Here is a 22,902-nt window from a genome sequence, read left to right on the forward strand (position 1 = left end):
TTCAAATGATCTTTCATGAACAAAGCAGTTGAATCCCTCAAATTGAATTCATCCAAGTTCTGGCAATACGAACATCTCCCTATCTCCTATTGATGTTGTACTGAAATCTTATCCTCGTGCGAAACCCTCCTATACCTACCTATTCATCAATTCATTAGTGATTCCTTCTCCCTCGCATCCCCCTCCCCCTCTCTTTCTCCCGGGTGAGGGATTGAATTTGGTAGATTCTCCCGATGAAGACTGTTCCCGAGTTGGCAAAGGAGATACCACCATCATCAGCGGTTCTTGAGGTATTGGAGGTGTCAAACAAACTATAAATGGATTTCAAAATGATCTGATGGAAGACTTCCCTGCACCCAAAAAATCTTTATCATCCACTTATCAACCATCGGCTCGATTCCGTCATTCCACCGATATGGTGAGTGGGGGTAAGGTGAGACACAACGAGAATGGGGATTCTCGACACGAAATCACAAAGATCTAGGTGCCTAGTTAGACAGATTCACTTCGCTGGATCTCCAGAAGACGCTGGAGGCATTAACGTCAGCATAATTGATACAATTGGCGCAGTTGTTGCGATTCTCGCTGCGAAGCAACTACCGCGAAGAACCAGTTTTTGCGCCGTGAAGTATCGATTCGTGGAACAGCAATCCGGTAAACATTGATACGGGGAATATCACTTCACATACTACTGAAAATCAATCCATTGTGTCAAATCGTTGGTTTACCCTCCCCCCCCCAACCCGAGGTGGATCAGAAGAACTATTGAGATTCGAGAATCTATCCCTAAAGGTGGACGACCTAATAATATCTACCTGCTGTTGCCACGGAGTGTCAATATCAATGTGGGGAGGGTGAAATTGACAAGGAAGGGAAAAACTTTTCGAAGTAGAACCCGGTATCTATGCGAACCATTTCTGGGGGGTGGGGAGCGTGAAGGATCCGTTAGATATTTCCAAGAGTGTTAGGAGGGAAAACAAGACCAGGGGGTGGGCAGTAGGGATCCGAGTAAGTCAGAGGATAGTGGAGCAATCTAGGGAAAAATTGGTGTTGGCTGCCTGGGGATGCATAGTATAAAAAGGATGTGTGTGGAAGTGGGGGGGGTGGGCAGCAAGGTTTCCTAACCCATCAAATTGATTGGATGGGGAGAAAAGGTTTCTAGTATCCGACATACTTACGAGCTCAATCCGATACAGAAAAATGAGCAGCTTCTAATATTCCCATTCAGTGGTATACTTAATATCGAGTCCCCCATCTATCAATCATGTGCCTCGATGCAGGTGAAAGAAGGGCGATATAGTCAAGTGGTAAGACAAAGGACTGCAAATCCTTCATCCCCCAGTTCGAATCTGGGTGTCGCCTTGTTGTGCCAGTATCAATAATTTCGACGATTTCGGGATTGACTACCGCGCCAGACCCGGACACAAATCGAGATGCTCCATAGTATATTATGGCCTAACACGCTAGATGTATCCGGATATGCCACGGATAGGCAATCCTGATCTTAGTGTATCAGGAATCGAGGAGTAAATTATATGGATTGACAACCCCTCGGGGATTGGGACTTGGTAACATTATAAAATATATTGGTGGACGATCCGCACTCTTATTACCTCCTCCCACTCGGGTATCATATGAAACAGAAATTGATTCCCATGTACGATATGTTACTGACTTCGATTCGGGTTCATCCATATAAGCACCCAGTAGTTGGAGGAAAAGGAATTCAATAGAATTGAATTGAAGGGATAGGAATTACGACCACGGATATGGTTATATTGCTTGGGCTGCTCCGATGGTGACTCCTACATTCTCTCTTTCACCTGTGGTTCGGGGAAGAAGTGGATCGCAGTGAGTAATTTTACACTACTCCTCCTAGTATAGTAGAATCCGGGAGATGTGAATCGTTGGGGTGGGGCCCAACGATTCGACCCCCTCTAGAATCTCTTGCTTCTTCGTAGGAAACACATATGGTATAACTAATTCCCTTCCATTTATGGGAGAATTCACCCCCCCCCCCCAATCTCAACTCTCTGTAGGAATCTTCTCTCCCGGGAGGGGAGTCAACCAGGTAGTTTCCAAACGACCCCTATTGGATATCCGCTGGTTAGATTCCTCAAATGCCTCGATCTCTTCTCTACGTAGATATAAATTTTCAGCAATAGGAAATATTGCAGTTCCACTTAAAAGTATTTCAGATAATAGTAGAATCGGATCTAAGCGCCAACCTTGAAAGATAAGAATTCCTCCGCATAATAATCCAATGGAGGAAAGGAAAAAGTCGTAGTATCGGGATAGGTTGGGAATCTATGGATTGGGTAATGCGCCCCCCCCCCCCCAAAAAACCATGGGTGATTTTTTCATTTCGTTGTGGCTTAAGCAGGACCAGTAGTTGGAGCGAGGTGTTATCTCTCACTTCTCATCCACGTCAGTTTCTTCTGTCGAACTTCCCGATCCTCTTTCACCGGATTGAATCGGAAATAGATAGATAATCTTGATATATCCGAATCAATGGATAGATAGAAAAAATCTCTCCACGTTTCAAATTTCAATCCGGTTTGTTCTTTATGCACCCGATCCACCCCGTTCCGTAAAAATAGGATCTTTAGACTCATGTCTGACTCCATTGGTTACCCATAAATCCATATGTACATATAGATCTCCCCTCCAGAGGGGGGAGGCTAGAACCAAAGATATCACAGGGGAGAGAGATATTGGAACCCGCCAATCCCCTCCCCCCCCCTAGTTTTCGAAGTATGGAGAAACATATTGAATCAGTTTAGTCATGGATTGATTCCTATTGGATTCATTACTACCGACACCAGTTCAAGTTTCACATCCCCCGGGTAGAGATATGCTGAAAATCGCAGAGATGTTGCACGGGTACATTTGGGACCACACCTCTAGATACATTAGGTTCCCTCTTTGCGGAGACATACAGGAATACACCTATCACTACTAGCCCGATTCCGACTATTGCACCGGGACCTGGTTCCATGGAAATCATAATAAAAAGGATGAGTGAGATGGACCTCCCGATCGATAGATAGATGGGTCTATCTATGTAGATCATCTATCTATCCAGATTTTAATTGGGATGGGACTGTGGAATTCAAATTGGGGGAGTAAAAATTAGTAGTTTACTGGCAACCGAGTTGCTACTTCACGCGGAGTAGCATCCTATTTCATCCCCTACCCGGGACGTATATTCAACCTTCCCTTATCTACTTACTACCATCCGCGGCGAAACAATAGACCAGGTTCTCGGATTAATTGTTCTGAGCAGCCGTTTGAATGTAAGGAATAGGTAGAAAAGCTGTAGGTATTGGAATAAAGAGTGCAGTAGCTATGAATGCGAGGATATTTACTTCCATATTAGTGTTCAAATTGATTTGAGGAGTAACTTGAGTGACCCCATTAGGAGAGACTCCTGAACTTTATCGTGATATTGTGAGTCATCCAACTCTACTAGAGTGGATCTGATAATCGGGATAGAAAAAAATTAACTCGGTCTGGTCAAATCTCTGATATCAATTACATAGTATATCACGAAAGAAAATTTTAAGAGTAGTCGATTGTTTACGCTTCTTCGGCAAGAACTTGCCCCCCCCTTTTTTATATTCTTACTGAGACAGAGAAGAGGGGTTAGTCACCGCATCTTTCTGTGGCAGCAAACGAATCTAGAAGCACTGTGGGTGGGAATCTATGGATGGAAAAATCAATGACTGGAATAATTTCCCCTCCTCCCCTTCCTCTCTCGCCTATGGGTTGACGTGGCTAGAGATTAGCCCCGCAAATAAGCTCATTTGAATACTCGTAGTGAATATCCATAGTAAGCGCGGGCATGTGGAACTGGCGCGAGGCGGATGTCTCGTCTCCTCGAAGAATCAAGACAATTGGGGCTTTCGGGGTTAATATCTCCTGCATCTGTATATCCGAAACGGGATTCGAGTAAAAATGGTTTGTCGGATTCACCGTGGATGGGGAGATAGAGCATTGACTCCTAAGCACCCAGTACATAGACTTTAATTAATTGCTGGGATTGTAGTTCAATCGGTTAGAGCACCGCCCTGTCAAGGCGAAGTTGCGGGTTCGAGACCCGTCAATCCCGCTACATTTTATTGAGTCATTTCAAATAACTCAGTCGAGATATACAAATTATAATGAAGTAACTCGCGGTTTCTGGGTCGAGCTGGATTCGAACCAGCGTAGGCGTTGCCAGCGGATTTACAGTCCGTCCCCATTAGCCACTCGGGCATCGACCCATAGATTTAGACCGGCTTGGAAGTACTTGAAAACAGAATCGGTCTCGGAAGTGTAAATGAAAGGAGTTTATTGATGTTTTCAATCTGGGCCCCTCCCGCCACCCTGAGAAGGTACGAGGGCAAGAGAAGCCATAACGTCCGTAGTGCTTCTGCGAGATGAGTATAAGTACCCCAGGGGAATTCGAATCCCCGTCGCCTCCTTGAAAGAGAGGTGTCCTAGGCCTCTAGACGATGGGGGCCCAATCACTCTTCAGATAATAAGAGATTATCTATAAATCGTCAATCTGATTCTCCCGAATCCCCCCGAATACAACATCCAATGGATGGGGAATTGGAATACCTCTCCGAATCCTTATCGCAAAATCCCGCTCGATGCATACCTATATGCGGAACCGCATGTGGCATCTCCCACAACCTCTAGGTCGACTGCTTCCTAGATGTGTAGGAAGTCGAACACGGCATAGGAGGTAACGCTGAGACTTAAACCTTGCAATCTCCGAAGTGAAGTGAGGCAGTTGAAAAGCTTCACCCAATCCATATTTCCATGGACGATTATTTCTTTCACCGATGAACTTATGTATCCCAATAATAATTGGTAATTACCAGCAGCATCAGTAAGTATATAGGCTTCTCCATTGCTTTTGGTTCATTCAATGTTCTGTTTCCCCTCGAGGGAAAACCCAGATTGGAAATCTACGCCTCAAATCACTCGGTTATGACTTCCTCAATTGGGAATATCTCACTCCTGAAGCTCAAAAATAATCTCTCTCCACGGTCTGAACTATCCCGGGGGCTACTGCCGGGGGTGGAAGCGGGGCAAGAAAGTCGGGTCGGCGGATAGCGGGAATCGAACCCGCGTCCTCTCCTTGGCAAGGAGATATTTTACCATTCAACTATATCCGCGTGATATGCCACCCGTTCTATATTGAATAACTATATATGTGGTAACTCCTCTAGTCAACACACCTAATCCATCCACCTCGTCTCGGGATTTTCCCTCGTGGACGGAGAGCCCCCCCCCCCCCCGAGGAGGAAGTGTCGATTCCGTAGACCGTAATTATTATTGATTCTCTCTCCCCACTCGCCATTATGAATCGTGAGGAGGGGGCCAGAATTACCGATACATTGAATCTCTGGGATATGAAGGAATTAAGTATACCCACTAGGAAAACTAATCCGATCCATAAGGAAGCCCCTGAAAAGACGACATTTTTGTTGCTTGACCAACCATTGGGGGAAGCAAGCACGACAGGTACACCAATTACTAGTAGGAATGAAATGGCGATTAATGTGAATAAAGCCAATTGGAAAGCAATAGTCGTAGTTAGACTCTCGACGTATCAGAAGTAGAGGATTTGTACCATCTGATCCCCATCCGGTGGGACTTACACCATACCGAGACCGAGGATTTTGGACGGAACAAGAATCCTTCTAGTTCAGTACCCCGGAATCCAATGTCTCTTTCGAATCTCTGATAATCCATCAAGTAGGAGTAAGAATTTGATTATTTGGAATGATCCCTATATTGATTTCTTAGTAAATCATACGAAACCATCATCTCATATCTTTCGTAATAGGGGTGAATCTCGATACAATACATGTGTATCAAGATCGACAAGATCTCCGAAGACTTGGAGAAGAGCTTTCTAGGAGAGGTGGTCGAGTGGTTTATGGCTCCAGTCTTGAAAACTGGCATAGTGCTGAAACGCTATCGAGGGTTCGAATCCCTCTCTCTCCTCAATTGATTCAGTACCGGACCCGACGGGAGGGGGTATTAGTGGTCTATCGGTGGTCTAAAAGAACCACCTAGTATTTCCCAAAAAATGCCAATGTCCCCGAGGGGAGCCTATTCTTAATAATGATAGATGAGAGGAATCTTCTGAAGCAGTCTGGGGGTATTCCTCCTCCGCCCCGGTTCATGCGCCGCATCTCCAGGCCCAGGTCCCGTGTCAATACTTTCCCTATCAGGGTTCGAGGGATAGGAAACAAACAAATATGAGAGATCTGATGTTAACTAGAGGTATTTAAAATACCAGTTCTATCGATTGACTTATCGGGATGATCAAAGGTCAATTACCCACCCATTTGCGGGATGGGTACGTTCCACCAGATACAACTGGTGAGGATTCAAATTAGCTTCAAATTAGCTTACGGAGATGAGTCGTCATCGCCAAATCACCCCCTCCAGGGGGTGATTTGTAGACATAAGTGCAAATGCTACCGAAACTTGTGGTTTCCCGGAACCCTATAGAAATGAACAGTGAGTTACACCTCGCCCTTCCCTCATCCGCGAGGTAAAAGGTTACTGCTGGGTATATACCGACGTATCGAACTAACCCCACTGGGGGGTTAGTTTATGTATGAGCTGTGTCCCGGTTCCGCAAAGAACCACCAGTAGAAAATGGAAATTTGTCTGGTATGGTAGGTACTAATACTACCAAGTAATAACTTTCCATTAATATCTCAGCAATTTGTCCTAATTTAATGGTGTCATGGAAAGAACGGGTTCGGTATCACGGTCAATTCCCTTCTCAAACCCGGCTGCCGCCGCACGGGCTCTTCCCGCATGCCATAAATGACCCACAAAAAAGAAAAATCCTAGAACGAAATGGGAAGTAGCCAACCAACTTCGGGGAGATACATAGTTCACGGCATTTATCTCAGTAGCTACTCCACCTACGGAATTTAAGGAACCCAGAGGTGCATGAGTCATATACTCCGCGGAGCGTCGCTCCTGCCAGGGTTGTATATCTCTTTTCAACTTACTCAAATCCAAACCGTTGGGGCCTCTCAGTGGCTCCAACCAAGGAGCACGAAGGTCCCAGAAACGCATTGTTTCGCCTCCAAATATGATTTCTCCCGTGGGGGAACGCATCAGGTATTTACCCAAACCAGTAGGTCCTTGAGCGGAACCTATGTTGGCGCCGAGACGCTGGTCCCGAAAGAAAAGTAAAAGCTTGAGCTTGAGAAGCCTCTGGACCGGTAGGACCATAGAATTCACTAGGATATGCCGTGTTATTGAACCGAACGAAACAACAAGCAGTAAAACCAAAAATAGCAAGTGCTCCTAAGCTATAGGACGGGTAAGCCTCTCCGGACCACACAAAAGCGCGACGGGCCCAAGCAAATGGTTTGGTCAATATGTGCCAGATCCCCCCGGAGATACAGATGGATCCCAGCCAGACATGTCCCCCAATAATATCTTCTAGGTTATCGACACTTACAATCCAACCCTCTCCACCAAAGGGGGATTTGAGTAAGTAACCAAATATGACACTCGGGCTTAAAGTGAGATTCGTAATCTTCCGTACATCCCCACCTCCCGGGGCCCATGTGTCATACAAGCCTCCGAAATATAACGCTTTGAATACTAGGAGGAAGGCGCCGGCTCCTAACAAGATTAGATGAATACCCAATATAGTAGTCATCTTATTTTTGTCCTTCCATATATAGCCGAAAAATGGGAAGGACTCTTCTGAAGTCTCGGGGCCAATGAGAGCGTGATAAATACCCCCGAACCCTAGAACCGCGGAAGATATCAAATGAAGGACTCCAGAAACAAAATAGGGAAAGGTATCGACGACTTCCCCACCGGGACCCACTCCCCAACCTAGGGTAGCTAGGTGGGGAAGTAGAATTAACCCCTGTTCATACATAGGCTTCTCCGGAACGAAGTGAGCCACTTCAAACAAATTCATGGCTCCAGCCCGAAACACGATCAAGCCAGCATGAGCTACATGTGCACCGAGTAATTTACCAGACAGATTGATCAGTCGAGCGTTACCGGCCCACCAAGCGAAACCTGTGGTTTCCTGATCGCGACCACCCAGAGACAGAGTTTCGTTAAAGAGCGTTTCCACGGGGTAAGACCTCCTCGGGGAATACAAGGTTTTCATGAGGCTGATCCTGAGCTGCCATCCAGGCACGAATACCCTCATTCGACAGAATGTTCTTTGTGTAGAAAGTTTCAAACTCAGGATCTTCCGCCGCACGAATTTCTTGGGAACGAAGTCATAAGCACGCGAATTCCAAAGCGAGACCAACTACTCCGATAGCACTCATCCATAATCCAGTTACTGGCACGAATAACATAAAGAAATGCAACCAACGTTTGTTGGAGAAAGCGACACCGAATATTTGGGACCAGAAACGATTAGCGGTAACCATTGAATAGGTCTCTTCGGATTGAGTTGGGTTAAAAGCACGGAATGTATTTGCGCCATCACCGTCTTCAAATAAGGTGTTTTCCACCGTGGCGCCATGAATGGCACACGAAAGAGCAGCACCAAGGACTCCGGCGACTCCCATCATATGAAACGGGTTCAACGTCCAGTTGTGAAAACCCTGGGAAAAAGAGAATGAATCGAGAGATAGCTGCTACACCGAAGCTGGGTGCAAAAAACCAACCGGATTGCCCTAACGGGTAGATTAGGAATACAGAAACAGAAACAGCAATGGGAGCAGAGAACGCTATTGCATTATGGGGACGTAATTGTACGGACCTAGCAAGTTCGAATTGACGTAACAAGAAACCTATCAAAGCGAAGGAACCGTGAAGAGCAACAAAGGTCCATAGACCCCCTAATTGGCACCAACGGGTGAAGTCTCCCTGTGCTTCCGGACCCCACAGTAGAAGCAAGGAATGAGCGAGACTATTTGCAGGGGTGGAAACTGCGGCAGTCAGAAAATTGCAACCTTCCAAGTAGGAACTAGCTAATCCATGAGTATACCACGAGGTGACGAAGGTTGTGCCGGTGAACCAACCGCCTAGGGAGAAATAAGCGGTGGGGAAAAGTAATAGACCGGACCAACCTACAAATACGAAACGATCCCTTCGTAGCCAATCGTCCATACTATCAAACAAATCTTTCGATTCCTTGGAGGATTTTCCAATGGCGATGGTCATAGTTATTCTCCTATTCAACTCTTCCAACCATTTTGGGTGACCCTTCTATTTCATGACATGATAGGGTCTGGTGTAGGAAATGAAACTACCATATCACTGCCCCTTCTGAATAAGAATTTGTCGGAATCTCTCTGGCATGGTAACAATATTCCTAGGTCCCGTCGAGGGTACTTTTCTACTCCGTCTCGTTCCCCCAAGCGGATGGATATGGATAGAGTACCGATACAACGAAATTGATTTCGTGATTCTTCAGAAAGTGGGTAACCCTTTCTCTTCTTCCGAGACTCCATCAACCCGTTCGCTACGTCGATGAATCCTGATCCGGAACTTTATCCCAGCTAGATTCCTTCCAATTGAACAATCAACGGCATCTATTGGATCTCTTTATGTGGTGCTGGTGTTTCCTCCCGCATGTCCTGCCCACTGGAGAAGTACAGGAAGGAGTGGGAGAAGCACCAATTTTCAGCAATCTATCTATTTGGTGAATTGAGTAGGACACGCGTACATACAGATATTTATGATCCGTATCTTCACTTTACTCGTCTATTTCACGATGGAAGAGACACTTCCTGATATTTATTCTACCAATACTCAATACCATTCGGAAGCTTTTCGCTCCCGAATCATTCGGGTGATTAATGGCGGGTGGGTGGGGGGGGTGGGGGAGGCCACTTTTCCTTGATGTCGGACGAGAGAAACAAACTCCGTCTCGATAGATTAAATGAGAACCATATAGTCCGTCTTACCTCCTGGTTAAGAAGCGGGAGATGGATCGGATTGATACGAGAGAAACCCGTAGCTGGGAGTTAGCTGAAATCTTTTCATACGAGAATTCATTGGAATATCTCCCCCTGCGGAGAGATGTATCGATAGTCAGAATTCTCATTGGATTCCTGTATCAGGGGTAACTGAATGATCTTCCACATCATGAATTACATCTACCTAAATTTCTTATATTACGGGTAGCAATAATTCTGAGATTCAAGACGGGGGGAACATTCCGAACAGCTTTATTACGTAGCGATTCGCTGATTCTTCGTTGATTTCCCCACCCACATATGGATCCCGCTATATAGATAGATATATGTGGATATTTGTTGCGAATCTTACCGGGAGTCCCCCGAGCAGTGAAAGTGGATAATCAGGATAATCTGATTCGATAGGCATCTGGGGGGGGGGGGGGGGGCCTCGTCATATTCGTCGCCTATTCGGGCGAAGGATCATTTCGACGTGATCACTAATTTTCTGAATTGGTAGAAACATATGTGGTACTCTACAATGTAAGGAAGGATTACGAGTGTCTGTGCCGAGAGAAAGAGACAAGTCGAGTGAAATCTCACGAGCCCTTTATCGGATTTGAACCGATGACTTACGCCTTACCATGGCGGTACTCTACCACTGAGTTAAAAGGGCTTACCGATGATGACATTGATGAGGTGTATGAAACACAGTATGTCGGAAACAGAACTATTCTGTTTCCCGTTTCTCAAATCATTATCCTGTCACTATTCTCTCAATCTTACCAGGGGGGGGGATTAAAAACTGCTGATACTAAAACTAGGTGGGGTAAGGTCTCTGGAACTAGCGGAAATGGTTGAGTCCTCCTTTCCACCCCCTACTTACCCGATTGAATGATCCCGATAGAGAATCGGGAGATTCACCTGGGAAGGAGAAAAAGGAGAATGAGGGGGAAATTTGGGATTATCCGGTTTATGTTGTGGATGAATACCCGCCGGAACGTGGTCAAATAGTTGGAATAAAATACGTAACAGGGTGGACTATTGCTTTATCCCCCTATCACCTATTGCTTTATCACCCTATCACCAAGTTAATTTTCGTTTGCGGAGACGGGATTCGAACCCGTGACCTCAAGGTTATGAGCCTTGCGAGCTACCAAGCTGCTCTACCCCGCGTGGTTGATTCCCTCGCTGTAATTATTATACAGTCTTCAAATAATTACATTGAACACGAGGGAATCTTGTGAATTTATGGAGATCGATTCTCCAACAATTCGTGTGGGAAAACCAATATTTATCTACCAACTCGATTTTATTACTCCAGGCAGCAAACAAGCGTGTGCCATTTCGCGTGGTACGTGTCTGGATGAACCAAAGTCTCGATAATTGGATCTGGGGCGTCCGGTTAGGGAGCATCGGTTACGAAGACGGGTGGGTGCACTGTTACGTGGTGGAGATTGGAACGCCTCAGAAACCTCTAATTTTTCTTGTATTGATAAACCCCCCCTCATTCTCTGTTTCAGGGATTGACGTATGAGATAATATTTCCTCACCAGTTTTTGTTTCTTCTTCTCTTTCTCAATGAGACTCCTCTTTGCCGTAATTTCCTAGTCGGCGATATTGGAATGTTATTATAGAATGGATGGAATTTGGGATAGAGTCCAATTGAAGTGCTATGATTTGCCACCCATCCGTGCTATCTATCCATCAGAGACAGATTTTAATCGTGGATAAGTTGGGCTTACCACTGGCTCGAATGCCAAAGGTAAGCCCAATGCGATACATGCTTTTAGCTTTTATTGAGGCGAAACACAGAGCTACCCAAATTTACCCGATGTGGATGCTATTGAGAAAGCTGCATAGGTAAATATATAACCTACGGAGAAGTGGGCTAGTCCCACTAATCGTGCTTGAACGATAGAAAGAGCGACTGGTTTGTCTTTCCAGCGAATCAGATTGGCCAAAGGTGTGCGTTCATGAGCCCGAGCCAGAGTTTCAATAAGTTCTTGCCAATAACCGCGCCAGGAGATGGGAAACGTGAATCCAGTAGCCCGAACGAGATGTCCAAACGAAAACATCCATGCCCAGACGGATAAACTGTTCATACCGAAAGGATTGTAACCGTTAATGAGTTGTGAAGAATTCAGCCGTAGATAATCCCTCAACCATCCCATCAAGTAAGTAGAGGATTCATTGAATTGAGCTACATTTCCCTGCCACAGGGTAATATGCTTCCGGTGCCAGTAAAAGGTGACCCATCCAATTGTATTCGACATCCGGAAAACTGCCAGATAAAATGCATCCCAGGCCGAGATGTCACAGGTACCACCTCTACCTGGACCGTCGCAAGGAAAACTATAACCAAATTCTTTCTTATCCGGCATCAGCTTGGAGCCGCGCGCATCTAATGCACCCTTCACTAGAATCGGTGTAGTTGTATGTGGACCTGGAGCAATAGCATGATGAACTAAGAAATCCCCGGGTCCAATGGTTAGGAATAATGAGTTGCTATTATTATTAATGGCGTCTAACCAACCGGGTAGCCACAAGCTCTGACCAGCATTGAATGCTGGACTGTCTGTCGAGGAGAGAAGTACGTCGAAACCATACAAAGATTTACCGTGAGCGGATTGTATCCGTTGAGCAAATACAGGTTCAATAAGAATTTGCTTCTCTGGGGTTCCAAAGGCTAACGTGACGTCGTTATGGACATAGAGACCCAAAGTATGGAACCCTAGGAATAAACTAGCCCGACTCAAATGGGCTATTATTGCTTCTTTATGCTCCAACATCCTTGCCAACACGTTATCCTTATTTTGTTCCGGATCATAATCCCGTATAAAGAATATGGCTCCGTGGGCGAACGCCCCTGTCATAATAAAACCAGCGATGTACTGGTGATGGGTGTATAGCGCGGCCTGGGTCGTATAATCCTGTGCTATAAAAGCATAAGCGGGTAAGGAATACATATGTTGTGCCACTAGGGAAGTAATGACTCCTAAAGCAGCTAAAGCGAGTCCTAATTGGAAATGTAGGGAGTTATTGATTGTGTCGTAGAGTCCCCTATGTCCACGTCCCAACCTGCCTCCTGGAGGAATATGAGCTTCCAGAATCTCTTTTATACTATGTCCGATGCCGTAGTTAGTCCTGTACATGTGGCCGGCAATGATAAACACAACCGCAATTGCCAGATGATGATGAGCGATATCAGTTAACCACAAACTCTGAGTTTGTGGATGAAATCCCCCCGGAAAGGTTGAAATGGCAGTTCCTGCTCCCTGAGCACTATTGAACGAGTGATTAGCGGAGTCGGGACTTTGTGCATAAACACTCCATTGACCCGAAAAGAATGGTCCCAAACCTTGGGGGTGTGGTAGTGCAGTTAGTAAATTACCCCATCTCACATGTTCGCCTCTAGATTCAGGAATAGCGACGTGAATCAGGTGGCCTGTCCAAGCTAGAGAGCTTATTCCGAAGAGTCCTGATAAGTGATGATTGAGACGAGATTCAGCATTTTTGAACCAAGAAATACCCGGTTTCCATTTGGGTTGTAGATGCAACCAACCCGCTACCAGGAACAAGGCGGAAACAGCTAGTAAGGAGATAGCTCCGGTATATAGATCTTGATTGTCGCGTAAACCGATAGTGTACCGCCACTGATAAACACCAGGATAAGCAATATTAACCGGACCCGGAGCTCCCCCTCGGGTATAAGCCTCGACGGCTGGTTGACCAAAATGAGGATCCCGAATGGCATGAGCGATTGGTCTTACCTGTAATGGGTTTTGCACCCATGCCTCGAAGTTACCCTGCCAAGCTACATGGAATAGATTCCCAGAAGTCCAGAGAAGAATTATAGCTAATTGACCAGAATGGGAAGCAAATATTTTCTGGTAGAGACGTTCCTCGGTAATATTGTCATGACTCTCGAAGTCATGCGCAGTGGCTATACCGAACCAGATACGACGAGTAGTTGGGTCTTGGGATAGACCCTGGCTGAACTTTGGAAATCTTGATGCCGTAATGCTTTTCGAATCCTCCTAGCCATTATCCTACTGCAATGATTCTCGCTAGGAAGAATGCCCATGTTGTGGCGATTCCACCCAGAAGGTAATGAGCCACCCCTACGGCACGTCCCTGTACAATACTCAGAGCCCTGGGCTGGATAGCAGGAGCAACTTTCAATTTATTATGGGCCCGAACAGTAGATTCGATGAGTTCTTGCCGATATCCACGGCCACTGAACAGGAACGTCAGACTAAAAGCCCAAACAAAATGAGCACCCGAGAATAAAAGACCATATGCGGATAATGAAGAACCATACGATTGAATGACTTGGGAAGCCTGTGCCCATAGGAAATCACGGAGCCATCCATTAATGGTTGTTGAACTCTGCGCGAAGTTTCCTCCAGTGATATGGCTCACTACTCCCTGGTCACTTATACTACCCCGTACGTCAGATTGCATCTTCCAACTGAAATGAAATATAACTACTGAGATGGAATTATACATCCAGAACAAACCTGAGAAGACATGATCCCAAGCAGATACCTGGCAGGTACCTCCTCTACCGGGGCCATCACGAGGGAAACGAAAACCAAGATTCGCTTTGTCGGGTATTAGGCGGGAGCTCCTCGCAAACGGGACACCTTTTGGTGATATTAATACAGTAACATGAATCGTAAAGGCATGGATGTGATGCACCAAAAAATCGGCAGTACCTAATGGGATTGGTGACAAAGCAACTTTACCACCTACTGCTACTAAGTCTCCACCCCCCCAGGTCAAACTGGTACCTGCTGTTGCATTAGGTGCCGTTAAGTCAGGAGCAGAAGCATGAATGTTTTGGACCCACTGAGCAAATATGGGTTGTAATTAAATAGCAGTATCTGAAAACGTATCTTGGGGACGTCCCAACGCACTCGTAGTATCGTTATGAATATACAATCCGAAACTATGGAAACCTAGAAAAATGCATACCCGGTTAAGATGTGAAATTATTGCATCACGATGCCGAATGACACGATCCAATAGGTTGTTGTATTGAGTAGTCGGATCATAATCTCTCACCATAAAAATAGCTGCGTGTGCCGCCGCGCCTACCACTAGGAAACCACCAATCCACATGTGATGCGTAAACAGGGATGGCTGCGTAGCATAATCAGTAGCTAGGTATGGATAGGGAGGCATAGCATACATATGATGGGCCACTACAATTGTTAGGGAACCCAACATAGCAAGATTAATAGCTAATTGAGCATGCCATGAAGTAGTTAGGATCTCGTAAAGACCCTTGTGACCCTCACCCGTGAAGGGACCTTTATGAGCTTCCAGAATCTCTTTCGTACTATGCCCGATACCCCAATTGGTTCGATACATGTGACCAGCTATCAGGAAAAGAACTGCAATAGCTAGATGGTGATGCGCAGTATCGGTCAACCACAATCCCCCTGTGGCTGGATTCAATCCCCCACGGAAGGTTAAGAAATCTGAGTATTGTAACCAGTCGAGGGTAAAGAATGGAGTTAATCCCTTTGCGAAACTGGGATACATCTGAGCCAAAAGGTCACGATTCAAAATGGATTCATGAGGAAGAGGTATCTCCTTAGGATCGATTCCCGCGTCTAATAGTTGGTTAATGGGTAGCGAGACGTGTACCTGGTGTCCCGCCCACGCCAAGGAACCCAATCCCAAGAGGCCTGCTAGGTGGTGGTTCAACATGGATTCCACGTCCTGGAACCAAGCCAATTTTGGAGCAGCCTTGTGATAGTGGAACCAACCAGCGAAGAACATCAATCCTGCAAAGATTAAGGCACCGATAGCGGTGCAATAGAGTTGTAACTCACTAGTTATTCCAGAAGACCGCCATATTTGAAAAAATCCGGACGTTATCTGTATTCCCTGGAATCCCCCACCTACATCTCCATTAAGTATCTCTTGACCAACTATTGGCCAAACTACCTGGGCGCTAGGCTTAACATGAGTGGGATCACTTAGCCACGCCTCGTAATTAGAGAAGCGAGCCCCGTGAAAATACATACCACTCAGCCAGATAAGAATAATAGCTAATTGACCAAAATGGGCGCTGAATGTTTTACGGGATATATCTTCTGAATCATTTGTGTGACTATCAGAATCATGAGCATCAGCATGTAGATTCCAAATCCAAGTGGTACTACTGGGACCCTTAGCTAAAGTTCTCGAGAAATGTCCAGGTTGAGCCCATTTTTCGAAAGAAGTTCTCACGGGATCCTTTTCCACCATAATCTTGACTTCTGGTTCCGGTGAACGAATAGTCATCGAGATTCTCCTCTCTTCGGACAGGGGATAGCAACGACCTACCAGCGGGGGATACGAAACTTCTAAGAGATGGAATTCGTATGTAAGGTATTCTTCTCCCTGAGTTTGGAACTGGAACAGCTGTAATAGAAGAGTTATCCGAGGCAGGCATTTAATCTTATTATTACACAACTTATTAGTGCTTTATGGACCTTGTATAGAGAGATTCTTATACGTTTCAGTAGGGGGGGGGTTACATATTACCAGATGGCAATCGGTAGGAGGAGAAGTCTTCTCCTTCCTGGTATCCCAGGGGGGGGGGGGGGGTAGAAAATGTAAAGGAATTTCTTTCAATTGTCTGGTCCCCATATCACTGCTACCCCGGCGTCACCCCCCTCTCTCATCACCTGGAACGTTTCGTAATCCTCAACCAATTTTGTGCTTCGATATAATTGCTTGGAGGAAGTGCTATTGCTTGTTTCCGACACTCAGCGGCTTGATCAAACCAAGATTCCGAAGCCTCCGGGTCTCCCTGTTGAATGGCCTGCTCCCCCCGGTCGGGATGGATAGATCCCTTCGAGATATCCTCCCTCAGAACCGGACTTGAGAGTTTCCTACCTCATGCGGCTCGAATGACTACTCAGTAGCTTATTCTCTATCTGATCCAAGAGAAGAGAGAGATTTACTTGGCCCCCTCCCCCGTTAGTCTAGAGAAGAATCAAGAGTAGTTACTGGGAATGGTTTCCAATCCTATCGATGCGAGATAGAATCTTTTCCATACTCCTAATTCGTGGAGGAGGGTAATAATCTCCCCCGGAACTAATTCCCCTACTTCTAAAAATAGATCCGCTGAAATGTTTCCTTTGGGATTTGATACTACACCATAGCTCGATATTCCTTTCCAAATCGATTCTATTACAGGAATCGATTGTAGAACCCCCCGAGTGAGCAAATCTCATCGTATCGACCCAGATTTTCGATGACGAATCTTTGCGGTGCTTTCTCCCTCAATTCACCCGATTATCCATGGGATTCACAGGCTTCCGTTCTTCCCCCGGACCTGAGTTACTACGGGGGACACCAAATTCCACAGCTCAGGAGAACTCCTTATGGGAGTATGCTTGTGGAAAGCCTCCTACATCGAGTGGTTTCGAATCAAGGGATCCTATAGTATGGGTAATCGCACGTAATGACGGATCACAGCCATATTATTAAGAGCCTGTGGTGGAAAAGGATTCCGTTCCAATGCTTGAAAATAGTATTCCAAAGCCTTTGCATGTTCTCCATTGCTAGTATGAATCAAACCTATATTATGGGGTATGTAACTCCGATCATGAGGATCAATCTCCAAACGCATAGCTTTGTAGTAATTTTATGAAGCTTCTGCATATTCTCCTTCGGATTGGGCCGACATTCGTCAGGGTCGCTCACTCAGCGTGAATGAGCTCCGCTTCAAAACCGTACTTGAGATTCTCACCTCATACGGCTCCTCCTGCATGATGCATGGAGAGAGACTAGTATTTGGAATAGTCTAGCAATTCCTACTCTAAACCTATGGATGAACGGGGGCTAGTGTCTGTGAAACTACTGGACTAGCCATCCCTTCTGCCAAAAATCTCTTGTTAACATGGTTGTGCCACTCCGACACGTCGACACCAAGAGACTAATGACAATTTCTCTGTTCCCAACGCTTCGAGTTTCATGGGGATCAGCTACTTCGACAATCTCCGATGATTCTAGGGGTATCCAAAATACGAACGGGATGGATGTTCGTTGTCCCAATCATTATTGGTATTCGTCATAGAAACACGACGCGCGGCTGAACCCAACCGTAACGAAGCTTTTGCGTTGTCGATTCCTCCACGTAGTGCCTCTCCCCTATGCCTACCCACGGAGTCCTACAAATAGGTCGGTCCGTAGGTTTCACCTTTTGCTTACTACTACGATTCGCCGGAGATCGAAACTGGAGCATTTGAGGCTGCATCAATCGAGGATACACGACAGAAGGACTTGTTTCCCGTTCGAAACATACCTTCACCAAACGCGGGTCTATCGGAATTTGAATCCCCCAATTAATTAGGAATTAAGGTTAATCGATTTTCCCTCCCCAAATCGCACCATCTCTATAATAAGTAAAAGCTCTCTTCTCCCTATCAGTAGTCGGTATGATTTGTAACAAGATATCCGCCAGAATCGTGGGAGTTCTATCAATAGAATTGTCATTTCTCTGGGATCTAGGCGTAATTGGAATTCCTCTTCGTTCCACTTATTATTGAGTTAATCAGGATGCCGGAAGAACAGATCTCTTTTGCAATACAAGGGGAAGAGGTGCATCCGTCTGGTATCTATGTCCCTCCCCCTCAATCGACTGGGAGGGTGGAGTAACTAATTCCGCACCGAATGAGAGTCGTGTGTGAATGGGGGTATATAGTCTCGCAGCATCCATGAATAATTACTAATGGAGTGATTGCTTTTGATGGGATCTGCATCACCTAATTGAAAATCTCTCATTATGAAATCGACTCGGAACAACTAAAAATCTATCCCAGGGATGGGGTCACCTCCCCTACCTCAATTCCGGGAATTAATCTCATTTCTTAATAACTGATGAGGCTTGCACTCACTTCCAGGAATCACTTTTTCCCGTCTATCATCGAGGATTGAGTTGCTATCCGGTTTCTTAGATTGGTAAGATGTGTAAATAGTACAAAGTTGCAGGAAAGGTGACTGAGTGGTTTAAGGTGTAGCATTGGAAATGCTATGTAGACTCTTGTTTACCGGGGGTTCGAATCCCCCCCTTTCCCCTTTGCATTCCGTCATTGACTCTGTTCCGGCACCCCAAAGAATTGCTAATCCTTTGAATGCTTCCAGTTAGTTACTCCCGATTTCAAATAATAATTCCAAGAATCCCCCCCCCCGGGGGGGGGGGTATCCGAATTTCAGAATGAGGAATCCCAGACTATTAGATAATTACTTGGGGTTAGGCTTTGCGGGAGTAATACTCAACGACGAGCAATTCATTTATATCCAACCCAGTGGACTCCCGATTTGCGATTCCATTCACTAATCCTGTGGGTCTACTGTCTCCCGACGAGGAAAAAGTTGAATGATCAGGTATTTTGTCTCCCCGAGAAAATTCCATCTCTCTATTTGGTCCATTGCGAGAACCCGGTCGATTTCTCACAATAATAGTATCTTTTGGTTTGCGACGGTAACTCGGTATATCGACTATACGATCGTTCACTAGAATGTGTCTATGATTAACTAATTGCCTAGCTGCAGGAATAGTAGGAGCCATACCTGGACGAGAAACAATATTATCTGGACGCATTTCGAGTAGCTGTAATGGTACTTGACCTGTTGAACCCTTGGCTCTTCTAGCAATACGAACGTATCTAGGCAATTGTCGTTCCGTTGATCCATAATTGAAACGTAATCTCTGTTTGGCTTCCAGACGCACGCAAAATTGAGATACCTTTCTCGAAGCAGATTAATCAATAGCAATTCGTGCTTCTCTCGGATTTGATGTTTTATTTGTAAGCCCGGGTAGATCCTTGAGACGACGTATTATTTTCAGACGGGGTCCTCGATAACGAGACATAAAAACTCCTTCTTTGTAAGCATGGTAAGACCCGGAATGGACCTCTCCGTAATCGAAGTACTGGTACTATTTATAAGTGTCACCCAATTTTGTTGAACATTTGGTATTTGTAATAATCATAACATATGAATGTAGACGAACAAATACTCGAATTCCCATCGACTCTATTGGAAATGGAGGCTTCGACGCGGGGGACAAAGCCGAAGGGAGACACGGTATTGGTGCATCGACTGATACTGGGCAATATTCTGCCGGAATCGAACCGATAACCTCTGCCTTGTGAATGTGGTACTTCCGAATCCAAACCAAGCTTTCCTGGTTCTTTTGAACCCCATGGGATGGAATAGAACCCTCCTAAAGCGACAATGGTGGTTGCGCCCACGGCGCAGTCAGCCGCAAGGGTTATTCAACCACAGAGATGGGTTAGATGAGTCGATAATTCCATCTCCTACCGTATCGTATTGATTTAATTACCCCACCCGTGTATAATTCTTATGGGTACGCGAATACGGAGAAGCAGGGTATGGTCTCGCAGATATATATTCTCTGGGATCGGTGGAGTCCCTTTCTGGAGGAAATTGGGAATAGAAACAGAAAAGGGAAGAGGTTGAGAATTCGGGAATCGGGACGGGGTATATAATTTCCGCTTGACCGGAATCAAGAGACTCGTGAAATATCTCTGGAACAAATGGCATGGAACATGCAAACTCGGATGGCATGCAAAAGGATTTGATGCAATTGCAGATCCATTGCTTCGGTTTGGGACTCAAGGGGGGGGGGGTATGGCGGAATGGTAGACGCTGCGGACTCGATTGGATTGAGCCTAGGTATGGAAACACACCGAGTGATAGCTTTCAAATTCAGGGAAACCTAGGATTATTTAGTAGGCGATCCTGAGCCAAATCTCATTTCAGAAGCAGGATTCGGATGATGAGATAGGTGCAGAGACTCGACGGAAGCTATTCCGACGAACGATCTATTAATTTCTATTATTCATTAAGCGGATAGATGTTCTCTTTCCATGGATGATTCAATCTAGAATGATCCTATAAGCGGCGAGGATCCTCTCCCAGTGCATACTCAACATCCGCACCGAGGATTGTATCAAAATCTCGAGAATCTCGGGTATTGGTGGGATCTACTCGATTATCCCCGAATCCCATCTTCTCCTGATTTCCTCTTTGTGTATGTATACTCCGTATTCGGATGAATATGGTTCGATGAATAACCATTAGTAACAGACCTTCGCGGATAGAGATGGAGTCCAACTCTACGCCGTTGATGGAAACAGCAATGCAAATTGTGGTAGAAAGAAAATCCGTTGGTCTTTGTAGGACCGTGAGGGTTCGAGTCCCTACATCCCCAGTAGAACGGGATGAAACATATTATCCAAATTGCGTAGGAGTTGTGGGAAGCATCTACCCCATGAAACAGAGAAATCCCTCCCCGTCTATTCTGGTGGATGGGATTCTTCGACCCATCAAGCGGACGAAGGGTATCGAGATACATCTCCCGAATACGTATTGATTTCCTCCACCTAAACGAGAGGGGATCCATGCTCCCGATTCATAGCTCAATCGAATCGGATTGATGTCTCGTCCCCAGCTCGAGAATATTTTTGAGTGGTTTGCGACTGAACCATTCGGCAAATCCAATGGATTGTCTGAATGGTTCGCCTGCAAGGTATAAAAAAAAAAATGGATTCGTGAGGATAGTTACTTCGATTGGACGGATAGGTAAGGGAAAGAATCAATCCACGCTGGGATATTTGTTTGGGATTATCGCGGAATCACTGGCCGGGATAGCTCAGTAGGTAGAGCAGAGGACTGAAAATCCTCGTGTCACCAGTTCAAGTCTGGTTCCTGGCATACCGATGGGAAATAATTTGATCTGATGGCTGCGGGCGAAAACCGCACTTGGAAATAGGAGAATCCAAAAAAAAAATATGGATTGCTTATTGGTCTACTGGTCGGGGTATGTATCTATACCCACACCTACATACGCTTGAACGTGCATATGTAGGTGCGGATTTCGATGCAGATACGTGGATGCGATTGATCGTACGAGAAACAAGTGTCTCAAATAAGGTAGACCAGCCTCACCTGCCGCACAAGATTAAATAGAATGATACAGAATTGGCTAGTGGGAGGATGGCTTTCAATTTTGCCTCCGTCCCAATTCGATAAGCATCCTGTAGCTCATAAAAGTCGGGTACGACATAATCCTTACGTAAAGGCCATCCCAGCCGGCTCCCAGGCATTAAGATACGTTGTAGGTGCGGATGACTCTCATAAGTGATTCCTAACATATCATAGGATTCCCGTTCCTGGAAATTGGAACTTTTCCAAACCCAACAAACGGATGGAATCCTGGGGTCTTTTCTCGGAACGAAGACTTTTGTACATACTTCTTCAGGTTGATCTGCATCGTCTCGCACCTCCGTCAGATGATACACACTAGCTAGGGATCCTCCTGGTGCTGCATCATAGGCACATTGGGAACGGGGATAATTGAAACCGCACGCATATGAAGCAACAGCTATAGAAGGCCAATCCCCTGCTTTGACCTGTGGGATCTCGACACCCCGGTAATCAGAACCTAAAGGTCTGTGGGCTAAACTATGTCTAGTCGACCAAGCGGGTAATCGACCCCGCATCTCGATGTTGGAATCGCCGTTGTTATTGATAATACTCATATTAGCTAACGTTCTATATCTCTGTGGAATATCTTCACCCGCCCGCCTCTGATACGGATTCTTCATGCATACTTTCGAATCCACTCAATCCCTTCGAGAGGATATTTGATAGGGATTTCGAAGACTGATTTGCGATTCGTTGATTGTATTCACCGGTATAGGTATTGGGTACGAAAAAAAGTCGGTGATTCAGACTAAAATATCTCTTCCGGGTTCGACAAGAAGTTCGATCCCTATAGTTTTCCTGAGCAATTCTTTTGCGGGGTTTTGTCACAGCATCAATAATAGCTTCGGGCTTGGGCGGACGACCCGGCAAATAAATGTCCACAGGAATCAATTTATCCACTCCGCGAACGGTGCTGTAAGAATCCGTACTAAACATGCCTCCCGTAATGGTACATGCCCCCATAGCAATTACA

The 22,902-nt window shown here is 45.6% G+C and overlaps 3 non-coding genes across 3 annotated transcripts; 1 reads left to right on the plus strand and 2 right to left on the minus strand.

Annotated features, from left to right (window-relative positions):
- Window positions 1–5,097: 5,097 nt before the first annotated feature.
- TRNAG-GCC (transfer RNA glycine (anticodon GCC)) lies at window positions 5,098–5,168 on the minus strand. The gene has a single exon. It is a non-coding gene; the product is annotated as a tRNA-Gly (tRNA).
- Window positions 5,169–5,914: 746 nt separating this feature from the next.
- On the plus strand, window positions 5,915–6,003 carry TRNAS-UGA (transfer RNA serine (anticodon UGA)). Its single transcript has one exon. It is a non-coding gene; the product is annotated as a tRNA-Ser (tRNA).
- Window positions 6,004–11,010: 5,007 nt separating this feature from the next.
- On the minus strand, window positions 11,011–11,084 carry TRNAM-CAU (transfer RNA methionine (anticodon CAU)). The gene has a single exon. It is a non-coding gene; the product is annotated as a tRNA-Met (tRNA).
- Between the last annotated feature and the right edge of the window lie 11,818 nt (window positions 11,085–22,902).

This window comes from Dipteris shenzhenensis, unplaced genomic scaffold, assembly GCF_047967505.1.
Source record: "Dipteris shenzhenensis isolate YYH24624 ecotype China unplaced genomic scaffold, Dip_SZ_1.0 scaf0339, whole genome shotgun sequence".
NCBI classification, from domain to species: Eukaryota; Viridiplantae; Streptophyta; class Polypodiopsida; order Gleicheniales; family Dipteridaceae; genus Dipteris; species Dipteris shenzhenensis.